This window comes from Amphiprion ocellaris, chromosome 9, assembly GCF_022539595.1.
Source record: "Amphiprion ocellaris isolate individual 3 ecotype Okinawa chromosome 9, ASM2253959v1, whole genome shotgun sequence".
In the NCBI taxonomy this organism is placed as follows: Eukaryota; Metazoa; Chordata; class Actinopteri; family Pomacentridae; genus Amphiprion; species Amphiprion ocellaris.
The window spans coordinates 35,394,427-35,411,144 of NC_072774.1; the positions used below are offsets into that span (position 1 = coordinate 35,394,427).

The 16,718-nt window shown below is 40.5% G+C and overlaps 1 long non-coding RNA gene across 1 annotated transcript; it reads right to left on the reverse strand.

The window, feature by feature from the left end:
- Positions 1–7,584: 7,584 nt before the first annotated feature.
- On the reverse strand, positions 7,585–8,914 carry LOC129349599 (uncharacterized). Its single transcript, XR_008602658.1, has 2 exons — positions 7,920–8,914; positions 7,585–7,805 (listed from the first exon to the last, which is right to left on the reverse strand). It is a non-coding gene; the product is annotated as an uncharacterized LOC129349599 (long non-coding RNA).
- Between the last annotated feature and the right edge of the window lie 7,804 nt (positions 8,915–16,718).

Here is a 16,718-nt window from a genome sequence, read left to right on the forward strand (position 1 = left end):
TTCCTAATATGCGACCTTGTTTGCATCAAGGTGATTGTGTCTTATCAGAGACAAGGGAAGGAGACAATCAACAGAGGACTTCAAGTCTAGATTTTAATTTGCCTGAAATTGTTACCAAATTTCATCTTTGCAAATTCAATATCACTTAAGCGAGCACTTTCGCAGGGCAGCTGTTGAAAATCAATAGGAGCTAGCCATCAGTACCAAAGGACATACACAACAGCTCGATACAGTCCCAACAGTGACACATGGTTAGAAAAGACGCATTGATTTCCTAGGTTGAGGCCCTACATGACATTTTTGCAAGAGAATTTAGGTTCAGTTAACCCCCAAGTTTGTTTAATTGAGAAAATAATGGGTGATCAATGTTTAAGTACAAGCTATTAAGCTTTTCTACATGTTTGGTGTTCTGAATGAGACCCCTTTCATGGTCATCATCTGTGTTTTAATTATGTTGTAGCTTTTGGGGCGATCTCTTTTTTTACTGGGGCAAGGGAGTTTCTCTTCCTTGTTGTCTGTACACTCAGCTATGATTCCATATATTTTATATATTATGAGGGAGAACAAGATTCATCAAGCCCACTTTTTGATAAATTAAGATCTGTGTGCATCAGAGTCCCTGTCTCTGCCATGATTTGCTGGTGGTCTCTCCTCCTCCTTTCCCTCTCTCCTGTGTGTGAATTAGTTTGATCAGCGCTATTCTGACTTTAAAGCACAGCACTTAGGCTTTACCATCTTTGCCAATCCTTTCACCACTGAGATCTGCTGTGCACAACATCACATTTACATGGAGTTAATAGAGCTGCTACAATGACCTGAGAGCAAAGTTTTGGATGTTTTTACCATCTACTGCCCCCCTGGTTTGATGTCACAGCTCTGGCTATTAACTGCCCATGTTCTGTACATGTTTGTAAGCACCTGTCTGTGCAAACAGATGTTTTCAATAATGAAGCTAAACAAGACCAAGCACAGATCATGCATCACCAATGACACACTGTTTTACGGACTGCCTCAGTACAAGACCTAAAACCAGACATTAACACAATGGCCTCGAGAAATCAGTGTGGGACATCCGGCCAGAAAACACACAGGCAAGCATTTTTAAAAACCCTAATTTAAAGTGTAATAGAATGTATTTCAACCATGAATAAGAACAGTTAAATATGTGTGCAACTTAATGATGGTGTTTGCATTTAGTTTTGTGTTTGCTATTTTCAGAACATGATCAGTGGATAAGGATGGTGTGTCAGAGTGAGGAGTGATCTGCTTTTGTATGTTCAAGGGCAGGCAGTATCACCTCATTAAATTCACCCAAAACTTCACCAATATAGTTGTGAACTGAGACAACACTTATTTTGTTGTTTTGAGTTAATTACATATACTATTTTGTGCAGCAATGTATTCACTGTGTTTACTGTAATCAGACCAATTCAATTCAATTCAATTCAATTCAATTCAATTCAATTCAATTCAATTTTATTTATATAGCGCCAATTACAGTCAAATTGTCTCGAGACGCTTTACAGAACCCATATGCCTGAACCCCCAGAGCAAGCCAAAAGGCGACAGTGGCAAGGAAAACACCCTTTTAACAGGGAAAAAAACCTCGAGCAGAACCCGGCTCTAATGTGGGGGGACCCATCTGCCTTAGTAGGGTGTACCTCCTCTGCAAGGCTTTGTGCCAGATTTGTTTTTGTAAAATGCTACATGTGTCACCCATGTTCTTAGCAGCTCACAGTTGTTGATTGTACTGTAGTTCGGCCCCACTCGAGTTCTCTTCCTGGGTTCACAGATATCTGGCTGTCCCGAATTGATGGCAAGATTCCATTGGATTTTATGGTGGAGGTTTTCTCCTGTTGTTATGAAAGCGATCAGGAACAGAATACCTTGCTGACTAATGTTCCTGTCATGCACTGATTTTCTAATCCCATGTATCTCTAAGTTGAATGTATGGATTTTTGAAAAGATGAAGTAAAAATAATATAAATAACTGAAACCCCTGTCCCTTATTTTCAGTGGTCAGCTTGCGATGACTGCACTTGCAGCCATCCAGCCATTAACACTGGTAACCCTATTAATCACACATTAATTGCACAAACAAAAACATATTAATAACACATGATTCATCATATCAAACACTCTCAGTTTATTTGGCATTTGTAGAAGTTCTATATATATATATATTTTGTCATGGTACAGGGGGAATCTGAACCCAAAGTGAGAGCACACAGAGCAGCAGGCAGAGGCAGATCAAAATTTAACAAGTCTTTATTACAAAAAACAACAAACACAATGAACCAAGGCTAGAACTCATTACGAGGAGGGAGGGGGGGAGGCCAGGCTCCTAAGGTCCGGCGGTCCAGAGGGTGTGCACTCACACAGCAGGACATGTGGCAGCAGCCACTGGGAAGAGCAAGGAAAGGAACTGGTCCACGTCCTCTTTTTTGAGGACTGCGGGGATCCAAGTCCTCTATCTGGAGGACTGCACCCAACAGGAAGGGAGGGGGGTAGGCAAGCGGCCAGGTCACATCATCGGCTGAGTGCAGTGACAAACAGGAGGATCTCACAAAGGATGGAGTGCAAAGACCATCTTTGTTGCAGTGGTGATTCTGACCAGATGAGCTGCAGGTGTGCAGGTCCAGCAGCTGTTCTCCATCCGTGCTGATCACCCACAGTATGAAGTTGTGGGGACAATAAAAGTGTATTTTATAGAATGTATAGAGAAATGTATTGTTCTGTTCATTCACCTCCATGCCCCATCAGCCCATCTGCATTCCAGCCAGTAATATTGTTGCATTTTCCGCACACTTGGTGAGCCGGCCCTGCGACTTCCCCATATCTGCAATCCTCCAGAGCAGTATGGTGTGGCACGTCAGCAAAGGTCTGGTTCCACTGTATCGGCCTCTCCAGGCAATTCAGTCAAGTTGTCCGTGGTCTCCAGCTACCAGTTGCTGGCGGAATTCTGACTTTCCCCAAAAGAAGCCAAGTTGCAGCACGATTATCTCCGCTGCACAAATGAGTCAGCAAGGGCCTGTGAGTTTTTAGTTTAATTTTCTTGCCCCTCTTTTGCATTTTCTCCTCTCCCGAACAGGACATCAGTGCTTTATTTTGGACTATTTGTTTCCCTGGAGCTGAATGAACAGCTGTATCATGCTTCCTTGTTTGATTCTTTCTTTGTTGGATTTTTGAACACCAGGAGTGGTTTGTTTACATTGACGGTTCAAATTGTACAAAAAAGGTACTCATGAAAACCTGGACTGGACTTTCTTTCATTGGACAATAATAATTTGTGTTGATTATTGAAAGGTTTATTCTCTTCCTTATTTGTTTTATGGTATTGTTGTGGTATTTGTTGAAATTCAATTCAATTCAATTTTATTTATATAGCGCCAATTACAGTCAAATTGTCTGAAGACGCTTTACAGAACCCATATGCCTGACCCCCAGAGCAAGCCAAAAGGTGACAGTGGCAAGGAAAACACCCTTTTAACAGGGAAAAAAAACCTCGAGCAGTATGGAGGACTAAAAGTGCCAAAATTAAATAAATAAATACATCATTAAATAATTAATTAAATATGTCATTAATTAATTAAAATTGGAATTAAATATTTCATTAATTAATTAAAATTGGAATTAAATATGTCATTAATTAATTAAAATTGGAATTAAATACTTAAATGTGTTATTAAATAAATATATCATTAAATAATTAAATATGTCATTAATTAGTTAAAATTGGAATTAAATATGTCATTAATTAATTAAAATTGGAATTAAATACATAAATGTGTTATTAAATATGTCATTAATTTATTAAAATAACAATTATTTTAAGTAAAAAACATATTTCATTATTTCACGATTTAATTAATTATTTCATGGTCCTTGTGTTGCAGTGGATCATGAATTAATTTTATCTGTCAACCTCGCCCGTCAAAGTCCGTGGGCGGGACTAACGTGAATCTAGTCTAATCCACTGCTTTTGTCTGCCTTGAAACCGGAAGTAGAAGTCTTTCTAAACATGGAGGCTGTGTTGAGGGAGAGTAGCTGTGAACTTTCTAGAGAGTTGGTGAGAGATATTTTAGACCTTGCAGAGTATGTGGAAGCAGGACCTGCTGACCGCGAGCATGTAGCGTGTAAAGCAGAGGAATTTATTGAAGTTGTTGAAGTTATTTCCGCACTTTCCGACCAAGATGTTGACCGTAGAGTGACTGCAAATTTAGAGGAAGTACTCCGCCGGTTTTCTGGTACCAGGGTGCAACAGGAGCACACACAGGGACCAGGGCGTTTGGCATACCGAGGGAAGTTCTGGAACATCACGTTCTTTGTGGATTACCAGCCTGTCAAATTGCAGCGATGCTCGGAGTGTCGAGCGCTTTTCCTTTAGGACCTACTCGGCGCGGCACGGCTCCGCTCGTCTTTGTTTAGCCGCGATTCCACAAGCATCTACTCGGCACGGTACGGCTCGTCTCATCTTTTGCGAGCGTTTCCATACGGACTAATTTTCAGCACCTTCTCGGCTGAGGTTCCCAGCGAGCTGAGATGAGCCGATAATGTGGCGTTTACATAGTGCAGGCCACTGATTGGACAGGGAGTGACGACACAGAGCAACTTCAGCACGAAAACAAAATCCTGCATTAAAAAATGACTGTAAACAGCGACGGTGTGCATTGCTCTTCACGAAACTCTCTGTTCTTCATAATTTTAATGTGACAGCCAGACCTGTACCGTGGGTGAATGAAGAGGTCGAGACTTTGTCTTTGGTGGCGGACCAAAGAATACAGAGAGAGCTGGACGGAGAAAGTTTATCAGGAGGTCTCTGAGCGGATGGCCGCTCACATATACAGTAGACTGTATATAAAGAGGACAGAAGCAGTGTAGGGAGAAGCTGAAAAAGCTCAAAAGTGACTATCGGTCCACCCAGGACCACAACGGCCGGCGTGGGTCAACCAGGAGGTGTTGGAAGAGGTTTAATGGAAGCTATTTACTGGCACCGCACCGGCGAGCAACAGGAGGGAGACTCAGCCGCTGCATTGTTGGAGACGTTCGAGGACGGTGAGTGTTTTGTGACTTCAAGAAACTTATACATCATTTATTCCATTGGTGGCAAGCTTCTTTTAAGCAAACAAGTATTTTTAGAAAGTAACGTCGTTGTCTCCTGTAGCAGACAATAAGATAGCTAGTTAGCCATCGGCGCTAACTCCGTGCTCTGCTTGTATTTCGTGCTGCTGTTTCTAACGTTTAGCTCTCAGAAGCTAATACTTCAGTCAGCATGCCGTGTTTTTCTTGTACTTAGAGTGAGTGTTTATTTCTGTTCAAGAATCCCTTTCCACATGCGAAGCCTACTCCACCTCCGTCGCGGAGCCCCCGGCTGCCCTGTCTCCTCTCCAGCACCAGCTCGGACACCGACACCAGCACGTCACAGCAACGTCTTATCACCGGTAAGACACGGTAAACAGAGAGCATGGTTGATTTTCGCATTATTATTATTACTACAGGTGTAAATGCCTGCAAGCATGATCAGAACAGTGAGACCAACGACCAAGAATTGAGGCAGGTGTAAATGCAAACTGTGCAGCAGCCAGCTCAGGAACGCCTGATGAAAGCTACATGTAGCTACAGTGACACATAAACAGAACACATGCAGCTGCATTTATTTTCCATTGACTTAACAAGTAAGTCACTCTAATTAATTTACGTTCTGGTGCAGTGTAGTATTGCAACCATTCTTCTTATAGTCACTAGGTAGCTGTGAAACTGAATGAAAATATACATAAAAATGAGAAAACACAGCTCTTCTTAGCAACTCCAAAATGTGCACAGGATGAAGTGAAGTTCACACCACGTCGTTTTTGTTTGTGGTGGAGGAGTTACTGCTTGTGCTTTGGTTAAAGCGAAGAGTGCCAGAAGTTTATTAAAGTATCAAAGACATGATCATGATTGAAAATGGATGGACGGGTGGCTAAACACATCACATCATAGCTGTGGAGTCCTTCCAGCTCCTGGGGACTACAATCTCTCAGGACCTCCTGAAAAAGGCTCAGCAGAGGATGTATTTCCTACAACAGCTGAGGAGACATGGCCTGCCACATGAGCTGTTGATCCAGTTCTACACTGCAGTCATCCGATCTGTCCTGTGCACCTCTGGATCAACCACACAGCAGGACAGAAACAGACTACAGCCCATAGTACGGACTGCAGAAAACATCATCAGAGACCCCACTCACCCTGGACATTTGGACTACAGAGCCCTGTACACAAAAATCACCACTACTGTGTTTATAGCAATTACCATTTTGCTAATGTGTTCATACATTCCAGTCTAGCTGTACATTTCTGTTTATATTGTGTTCTATTTTACTATTTCTTTTTCCTCCCTGTTCCTCTTTCTATTGTTTATTTTTTATTATTCTCTTCCATATTCCTAGGATGACACCAACAGCCGAAACCAAATTCCGTGTATATTGTGTACTTACTTGGCCATTAAAGCTGACTCTGATCACTTTTCTGTCTTTGGTCTAGGCAAGAGGAAAGGGGGCCACAGAAAATTGGACCTTCCTAGCGTACTTGTGGAGATGCAGGCTGAGGAGGAGTGGAGTCATGCCCAGCATGATGAGAACATCTGGTTGCTCCTCAGCGAGGCAAGAGAGAATGAAGCGGCCTTGCAGCGGGAGGAGATGGCCCAGAATACTGCCTTCAACCAGTCATTCCTGGGTGTGCTGGGGTAGCTGGGTAGGCAGTGGGCAGCCGGCGAGTGTGAGCGAGTCCACCTCCCATAGACTTGAGATTTACAAGTGCTGGTCATATAATTAGAATATCATGAAAAAGCTCGTCTTTTGGACAACTGTCAGGTCAGCAGTCTTCCCCATGATTGTGTAGCCTACAGAACTAGGCTGAGAGACCATTTAAAGGCCTTTGCAGGTGTTTTGAGTTAATTAGCTGATTAGAGGTGTCTTCAATATTGAACCTTTCTACAATATTCTAATTTTCAGAGATACCAAATTTGAGATTTTTGTTAGTATTCAGGTATAATCATCAAAGTTAAGAGAAATAAACATTTGAAATATATCAGTCTCTGTGTAATGAATGAGTATAATATACAAGTTTCACTTTTTGAATGGAATTACTGAAATAATGAACAACTTTTTTCATGATATTCTAATTATATGACCAGCACCTGTAGTTGTATATAGTTTTACTTTTAGTCCCTCCACTGTAGGAGAGGCCCACCACAGTTTGTACTTTGCACATTGTAAATAGTTTTGATTTTGCTGCTGACTAATAAACTATTTTGTGACTTATGTGATTGCATCATAACTTCTCATTTTGTCTGTTAAGACACTGGTAGAAAAAGAGTCAACAGTCTGAACCAAACAATTCTATATTCCCTAATAATGTATTTGTGTTTAATGGGATTTAACATGTTTTAACACAAACTCCTTTATGGTTCATAATTCTGGTGACTGAATTACACCAAAGCAATACTGATTTATCAAACTGGAATTTTCTTAAAACAGCTGTTTTAATGTTTTGGCGTTTAATTTTTTATTTAATCTTGCTAACCTTCACAAACAAACAATAGCATAGACACATCTACAAAAGTTTATTGTCAGAATTGCATTAAAGAAAACAATAGCGGTCCGGGGACCGAAAAACAGAAGTATAACAAGAAGAATAACTTTGCATGACACGTAGTGCATCAGTGCATCCTGTACATCTCTGTCCTCCTCCTCTACACCTTGTGCCACTGCAGGCTCATGTGCTGCTGCTTCAGGTAAATCCCATGAAGTCTCATCAGAGAGCATCTGAAACACATACACAGCATACATATTTTAATACCTAATAGCGACAAACTGCAGCCATTACAGGGTCGTTCACAGGACTGATACACGATAGCTAGCGAACTAGCATTAGCTTACCCTCATATGTCGTCTCGTTCATATCCTCTTGTCTTCGGCTTGATACTGCTGCATCGCCTCCCAAACTCTCCTGTGTGTCTCCTCAGTGTTTCGACTCGCCGCTCTCAGCTTTCTCCGACTCTTCTATTACTCTGAATCTGACAGAAAGCCACAGACCGAGCAGCAGGTGTACTATCGCCTCCATGTACATTGTTGCATTGCGTTTGTGTCGCACAGAAATGACGGTAAGGGACTTTCGGACCGCCGTGCTATGACGACTCCACCCACGATGAGGTGGTTCTCAATGTAATGGAAAAACAACTAAACCGAGACGAGCCGTGGCGCGCCGAGTAGATGCTAAAGGAAATGCTAAAGGAAAATTTGTCTTGCACCGCATGTATCAACATTTGGGAAAGAGGACCGAGTCTTTAGCGGTTGCTAATAAAGTTTTGTTTTATTGAGTATCCAAACCAACGTAGAGGTGAATAGCGCCACCCAGTGTATCGGAATGTGTTCACAAGCTCTGCGTCAATCCATTATCTGGAATCGATTTGCCTTGACTTGATGTGCAGGGTAACCAATCAGGTGTTAGGATCCGCCCACCGACTTTGACGGGCGAGGTTGACAGATAAAATAAATTCATGATCCACTGCAACACAAGGACCATGAAATAATTAATTAAATAGTGAAATAATGAAATATGTTTTTTACTTAAAATGAATTGGTATTTTAATAAATTAATGACATATTTAATAACACATTTATGTATTTAATTCCAATTTTAATTAATTAATGACATATTTAATGCCAATTTTAATTAATTAATGACATATTTAATTATTTAATGATATATTTATTTAATAACACATTTAAGTATTTAATTCCAATTTTAATTAATTAATGACATATTTAATTCCAATTTTAATTAATTAATGAAATATTTAATTCCAATTTTAATTAATTAATGACATATTTAATTAATTATTTAATGATGTATTTATTTATTTAATTTTGGCACTTTTAGTCCTCCATAGAGCAGAACCTGGCTCTTTATGTGGGGAGACCCATCTGCTGCTGGCCGGGCGGGTTGAGAGGGACAGAAGAGGTAGAGAGGTAGAGATAGAGGGTTAGAGGTAGAGAGGTGGTGGTGGGGGGGCACAAGGACCATAAAACACAGTTTAATACATGCATGATAAGACAGATGATACATGCAAAGTACAACTAACATGGGAAGTAATTATAGTTTACTGCTATGGTGTATGGCTCTGGCATTAAATATACTACATATATAGCTGGTGGTGAATTCCAAAATATGAAGATGAGCAAATCAAGTATAGTGAGGGTGATGCAGAGTAGATTGATGGAAATGGGCAGCTGGAAGCAGTGGGCTGGAGGAAGGTCAGCAGCAGCATCCCACAGATGGAGATTAGGCCAGTTGGTGGGAGAACAACCACAGATCTGAAGCATCTCTGGGACCAGGGACACTCGGAGAAAGGACACAGGGAGAAACAGAGTTAGTGTAATACAATAATGGTATATATAGTAAATACATAGGTAGATAGAGAACGGCTCAGTGCATCAAGAGAGGTTCCCCAGCAGCCTAGGCCTATAGCAGGACTAAAGGACGTCGAAAGGGGAAGTCAGTTGTGCAAATGAAAACACCAGCTCACCCCGTCAGGGTCCCCCAGTCAGCCCTAACTATAAGCTTTGTCAAAAAGGAAGGTTTTAAGCCTGGTCTTAAAAATAGAGAGGGTGTCTGCCTCCCAAACCCAAACTGGGAGCTGGTTCCACAGGAGAGGAGCTGATAACTGAAGGCTCTGCCTCCCATTCTACTTTTAGAGATTCTAGGAACAACAAGTAAGCCTGCAGTCTGAGAGCGAAGAGTTCTGGTAGGATAATATGGTACTATCAGGTCTTTAAGATATGATGGAGCTTGGTTGTTAAGAGCTTTATATGTCAGAAGAAGGGTTTTGAATTCTAGTCTAGATTTAACAGGAAGCCAATGAAGAGAAACCAATATAGGAGAAATATGCTCTCTCTTGCTAACTCCCGTCAGTAGTCTGGCTGCAGGGTTTTGGATCAGCTGTAGATGTTTCAGAGAGCTATTGGGACAACCTGATAATAAGGAATTACAGTAGTCAAGCCTTGAAGTAACAAATGCATGGACTAGTTTTTCTGCATCACTCTGAGACAGGATGCTCCTGATTTTCACAATATTTCTCAGGTGGAAAAAGGAAGTCCTACAGATTTGTTTTATGTGCGAGTTAAAGGACATGTCCTGGTCAAAGATAACTCTGAGGTTCCTCACAGTAGTACTGGAGGCCAATGTAATGCCATCCAGAGTAAGTATATGCTTCAAAAGCAATTTTCTAAGATGTTTGGGGCCAAATACAATGACTTCAGTCTTGTCTGAATTTAGTAGTAAGAAATTATAGGTCATCCAGGTCTTTATGTCCTTAAGACAATTTTGCAGTCTGGCTAGCTGATTAGTTTCATCTGGCTTCAGGCTTTTATGCCAGAGCTGCCAGTCAGGCCATTTCAAGGGGGTGATCAGGTTTTATTTGATCTAAATATTACATTATTTATTTGACTTTTGTTGGATGTTTATATATGTTGCAGGTTTGTTTAATATTCTTTTTAAATAAGTAGACAACCTATGTTGTTTTGTGGTCTTTGTAGTTAGTTTAGTTGGAGGTGTTTTGTTTCCTCTTCCTGTTCATTTGGTCTGATCAGCCACCATTTATATCGAGAATTTAGTATTTGCTTTTGTAACTTGGTCATTTTTTTAGGAGAAATAAAAATCCAGTTTTTAATCCACCTTCAAGTCCCCTGGCTTCACAGCTTGATTCCTCACACAGCTCCTTAATGAATGAGATCTGAGATAATCATGCTGGAGAGTGGGATGTATTATTCCTCAGCTAAATCTGATTCCACCAGAATGTGACAAAGTTGGCCTGGAGCCAAGAGCCCACTCCTAAGTGGGGGAGGGTCTGTCCCATTGTTTGTTTCAAATTACAATAATTAATCGTGAAAAGTACAAAGACTAAACCACTGACTTGTTCAAGATGCCTCCCACATGAACAGTCTAATTACAATTGCACAGCACTGCTGTTGCCCCTAGCAATGTTTGGAAAAAGAAAGGTAGGGAAGCAATGTTGCAGTGCTATGGGCTAAAGACTGCAGAGGTCTGACCAGGAACTAAAGTGCACAATCACTCACGATGTAACTGATCTGAAATGGACCTGACCTAAAAACAAACTTGACCCCAACATTTATAATTTAGTTTTTATGAGAATAATACATTATCCAAAAAGAACCGAGGGCAATCAATCATCTTATGAATAGATCTAATCTTTATGGCACACATTACCAGACCCAATTCAACTGAAAATAATTTAGACTTTGCCAAACTTTGGTTCTGGTATGGGTCATAGAAATTTGGAACTGGGTGGACCCTTGAACATCTATCTACTTCCCAGAACTGTCACTGAGTCATGTAGATGTAGTTTGAGATGGCACTCCAGGCTTCGGATTAAAGCTTTTGGTGGTTTCATTTGTGACAAACATGTGGGGCATTCTGTAACTGTCTCTGCATTTTGACTGTTAGCATTGACCTTTGTGACATCTCTGTGAAATTTCTTGCCAAACCTTACTGCTCCAGAAACCAAAAGTGTAGTGATTTCTACTACTGAGCGCTGAGCAAAAAAAAAAAAAAAAAAAAAATTTCTAGCTTTAGACATGTGGCATGAGAAACGGAAACTTGACTGAATAGTCTGACTGTCTCGATTGAAACATCAGCAAATACTGGATAAACTGCAATTTGTGATCCCAAGGGTGATAAGTTCTGAAGACTTTTTATTTCACACTTTCCAAGATCAAAATTTTAGTTTGTTAAAAGTTTTGCATGAAAACACATGCTACTACTGTCGCTACAAGTACACAGTAAACTTTTCTTGCTACAAGGATACCTACTATTGCCTATTCCTGTTGGCTAATACAAATGTTACTTAATAGCTGTTATTCGGTATTCAAAAGAGCTACTATTAAAATGGATTTTACTACATATTTGGTTGAATTGCCTTCAAATTATTTTCATATTTACATACTCATTTCAATTGGTTGCCTAATATTAGTTTTTGTTCTATGAGCAGACATTTAATGAACATGTAACTTCGCAGTGTTGTGATGACTTTATTTCAATTCAAGTATGCTTTTTATGTGAGGGATACTTTTGTGTCCAGAATACTTTCATATTCAAATACCCATCATGCACAAAGTTTAAGACATATTTTTCTGCAGCTGTCACCATGTTGCCTCTGATTCTATTTTCTACCTCATCTGTCCCAGAAACTCAGATGGTGCTCAACCCTTGACTTTCCTTTTTCAATTTTATAAATGTATGTTATAGTGAGCCATGTCTGTGGGGTGGTAGACTGAGATTATGACCCCTTCTCACCCCCTGCCTCCAATATGACTGAGACCTACTGCCACCACACTGAGCCACTCAGCTGAATAGCTGCTAGAGTGCACATGGAAACTCCAGAGTGATCCACATGGAAAAGTGGTCTGCAACAACAGGAACAGTACATTAAGTCAGGTAAGGGTGATTGTGTGTATCTATGTACCCTTTATGAGTTTTATTCAGAACATTAGTTTCCAACACTGGCATGTGCACCACCACTAGTCATTTAGTCTGTTTATAATTAATAGTATTATTACATTTTAGGCTTTTTAAAAAAAAAGTTTTACTTATTTAGGTTTTTAACTACTCATTGAGCAGATGTATCAAAGGGTATTTGATTTCTAGTAATAAGTAATAAAAAGTGATTATTTCGACTTTTGTGGTCCCAGGGCTTTCCTCCAGCACTATCAGGCCAAAACAAAAAACAAAAAAAAACCAACTAAATGCTAATGTCACATGTTACCGCACAATTAAAAAGTCAACATGTCAATGCTGGGCCGATTTACTCTGGTCATACAGTCAATATCTTGAGTAATGTTAAAATAAATGACAGCACTTTGTTTAGGTTATTGAAAGAAAAGCGAGGAAAAAAGCAGAACCAACCAAAACCCACATTGTGGCATGGTGGTTATGACCACATATGAAACTGTACTTCCTTGAATCATAGCAAAGGATGCATGGACCTTCTATAATTGACCAAAACCATATCTTTTGTTTCTCCAATCTCTAAGTTTTTATTTATTTATTTGTTGTAACCATGCAGGTGATGCAGGGGGCATTTACCCTGGTTACTGGTGTCAAAGTCCATTGCTTTGTATCAATTTGCCAAGATTAAATGGTACTTATTATACTTCACCTTTTTTTCTGTTACATATGTAATTTTGCAATGTTTGTTTATTCATAAATGTCTGAAAAAGTCATTCCTAAGAGAAAGAAGCTCTCACTTCAGACTGCTCCGAACACTAATTTATTTTTCCCCACATTTATGCCAAATTTATATTGTGATGATGTAAATCACTTGGAGATGAGGGCAGTTTTTCTTGCTATTGAGCATTTCCTGGCACCCTTGAAGACAGACAATACAACATTGCATGGTTGCATGTATAAAATGGCGAGGGGGTGGGTCCTCATTCTTTAACGTTACACAGACTAACCAACAGCATGATTATGTGGGTACCCACTGTCACGATGCATGTTCCCAGTGTTTTAAACAGCAAGGCAGATTTGCTTTCCAGAGGAAATATGCTCTGCAGAGAGTGGAGCCTCAGTCCCAAAGTAGTTCAAGTGTGGGAGAGGTTTGGTTAGGCATCAGTAGATCTATTCACACTGTGTGAAAATGCACAATGCACACTGTTTTTGTTGTTTTCTTTTATTAAGACACAAAGGTGCATTGTTAGGGAAGAACACACTGATTCACTCATGGCTGAGCATAATTTGCAATATACATTCCCCCTGCTCATCTTCATTATATCTGGGCTTAGCAGAGTGAGGAAACAGGAGCTATCTCTGATTTCAATAGCCCAAAACTGGCAGAGCTGACCATGGATAGCAGAGCTAGCAGTTCTGCGCCACAGCCAGCTACAGCTGTTACCGTTGCGCAGAGACTTAGTGTCATGGGCACACAAACAGATTTTTCACCCACACCCTAAGCATTTAAATATCTGACTCTAGCACATGGAAGACTGAATTTGAATTAGGCTGACCAGCCCTTGAGAATAACTGGAATGATTCAGAGTGCTAGTGAGCTATCCATATGTTTACTTTATGATGGCAAATGGGGCATGTTTCAGAAATAGTGTGTATCCTAGAATGGAATTTCTGTACAGCTTTCTGTTTCTGAAGGCCTACAAGATCTACTAGACAGTGGTAAGCATTTACTACTGCTAAACTTTATTTGGTGGCTATTTTAGCCTGCCATGTGGCCTTTCTCTGATAACAAGGTTCATGAAGGCAGGTTGGTGGTTTTGCCCTGTGTCTAAGCTTTTAGTTCATCGTATTATAGGTGCCCCCAGGTCTCCCTTTTCAGTGAGAGCCGACTGAACTCACTCTGTCCTGTACAGGCTTTACACATCTATTTAGACAGGATTAAGGGGCTTCGGAACGGTAACCAGCTGTCATTGGCTCCTTCTCATAGAAGGAAGCCTTTGTTCCACCAGCGACTGCTTTCCCTCATACTTTCATTAGATTCCACCATCTGGATGTGACTGCGTCTTGAATGGCACACTCACTTCTTAGTATGGGCATGTGATGTCGACCTGCTCAGGTTGCGATCTGGTCATGATGCTTCAGAGCACAGAGTTGGCAAGTGGGCTAACAGTGAGGTACCAAGCAAAGTTTAAAAGAAAGGTTTGAAAAAGAATGTTAGGTAAACCCAGTTCTCTGGAAATGATTGAGGTATCCTATTATACTGCACTGCTAGCATAGGCACCTGGAAGAAATCCATTGAGAATGCTCAGTGTGCCAGTGGCAGTTATACAAGGGCCCCATTTGATGGCAACCCAATGCAGACAGTGTCAAGTGTGAGGCAGTTAGAATGAAGATCAGAAGCATCCAGCTCTGGGACCAGGGACACTCGAAGAAAGGACACAGGGAGAAACAGAGTGAGTGTAATGCAATAACGGTATATATAATAAATACATAGGTAGTTAGAGAAGGGCTCAGTGCATCCAGAGAGGTTCCCCAGCATTCTAGGCCTATAGCAGCAGAACTAGGGGCAAACTAAAGGATGTAAAGAGGGGAAGTCAGTTTTGCAAATGAAAACACCAGCATACCCCGTCAGGGTCCCCCAGTCAGCCCTAACTATAAGATTTGTCAAAAAGGAAGGTTTTAAGCCTGGTCTTAAAAATAGAGAGGGTGTCCACCTCCCGAACCCAAACTGGGAGCTGGTTCCACAGGAGAGGCGCCTGATAACTGAAGGCTCTGTCTCCCATTCTACTTTTAGAGATTCTAGGAACAACAAGTAAGCCTGCAGTCTGAGAGTGAAGAGTTCTGCTAGGATAATATGGTAATATCAGGTCTTTAAGATATGATGGAGATTGGTTGTTAAAAGCTTTATATGTCAGAAGAAGGATTTTGAATTCTATTCTAGATTTAACAGGAAACCAATGAAGAGAAATCAGTAAAGGAGAAATATGATCTCTCTTGCTAACTCCCATCAGTACTCTCACTGCAGCGTTTTGGATCAGCTGTAGATGTTTCAGAGAGCTATTGGGACAACCTGATAATAAGGAATTACAGTAGTCAAGCCTAGAAGTAACAAATGCATGGACTAGTTTTTCTGCATCACTCTGAGACAGGATGTTCCTGATTTTTACAATATTTCTCAGGTGAAAAAAAGGAAGTCCTACAGATTCAATAAATGCGTCTTTGGCCCCTTTCCCACCAAGCTGGTTACAGTGCTGGTTCGGAGCCAGAGCTTGACTTAGCACCAGTTCTCTCTGTTTCCACCACCTAAGCAGTGGGGGGTATATCACAATAAAAATGTCAATGTCTCATGACAATTTGGATAGAACAGCTTTCAGCTGAAATTCAATACAATTGTGTCCCACCAGTAGCGAGTTCGCAGATATGACCAGGCAACAGCTGACCTCTGCCTCGCAATTAGCCTTAAGAGCATTTTTGAAGACAAACATAGATATTATCATCAACTTATTGTGTTTGTTCAACCGCTATGTAATGGATGCAAATGTAGTCGATGCTAAGTAGCCAAGCAAAAGCTAACACAAAAATGTTTACTGTCAAGAATGAAAACATCTTTGACAATTCAGCGTTGCCTGTGACTACAATGAAGACAGGTAGCTGGTAACAGTTTGATTATTTGCCTATGGATCACAATGTAGGCTTGCAAAGTCATGAACAGCACTTGCATGGTTATGGTGTGCGAATGTTGGGTTTTTTTTGTCTGCATTTGTTCTCATTGTTTAACTCCACAAAAGAGGTGTCAACATTGTATGAGATTGATGCATATTTTAGTCTTGCAGCCAAAAATTTTAATATTTAGTGCATGTGTGTGACCATCACCGGCCCTCCCTGAAAGCTAAGCAGATATTCTTTATTAGAATTCCCTATTATGAGCCAGGGAGGGCAGTGCTACACCTCAGTGATGTGTGGGGGAAACAAAGACTGGACAGGACGAACAGGACGAACAGGACGAACAGTGATAGAAATTAACAGGCGGTGCTATTGCAATTAAAGATTGTAAGGTGGTGTGTTATGCCCAACTACTAACTGTCCATCAAAAAAAAAAAAAATTTGAAAAAGAAAAGAAAACCAAACCAACACAAAAGAAAAAGAGATTCAATAAATAAATAATGGTACTGAGCACCATAATTGTGGATGTCTTGATAGTATAGTATAGA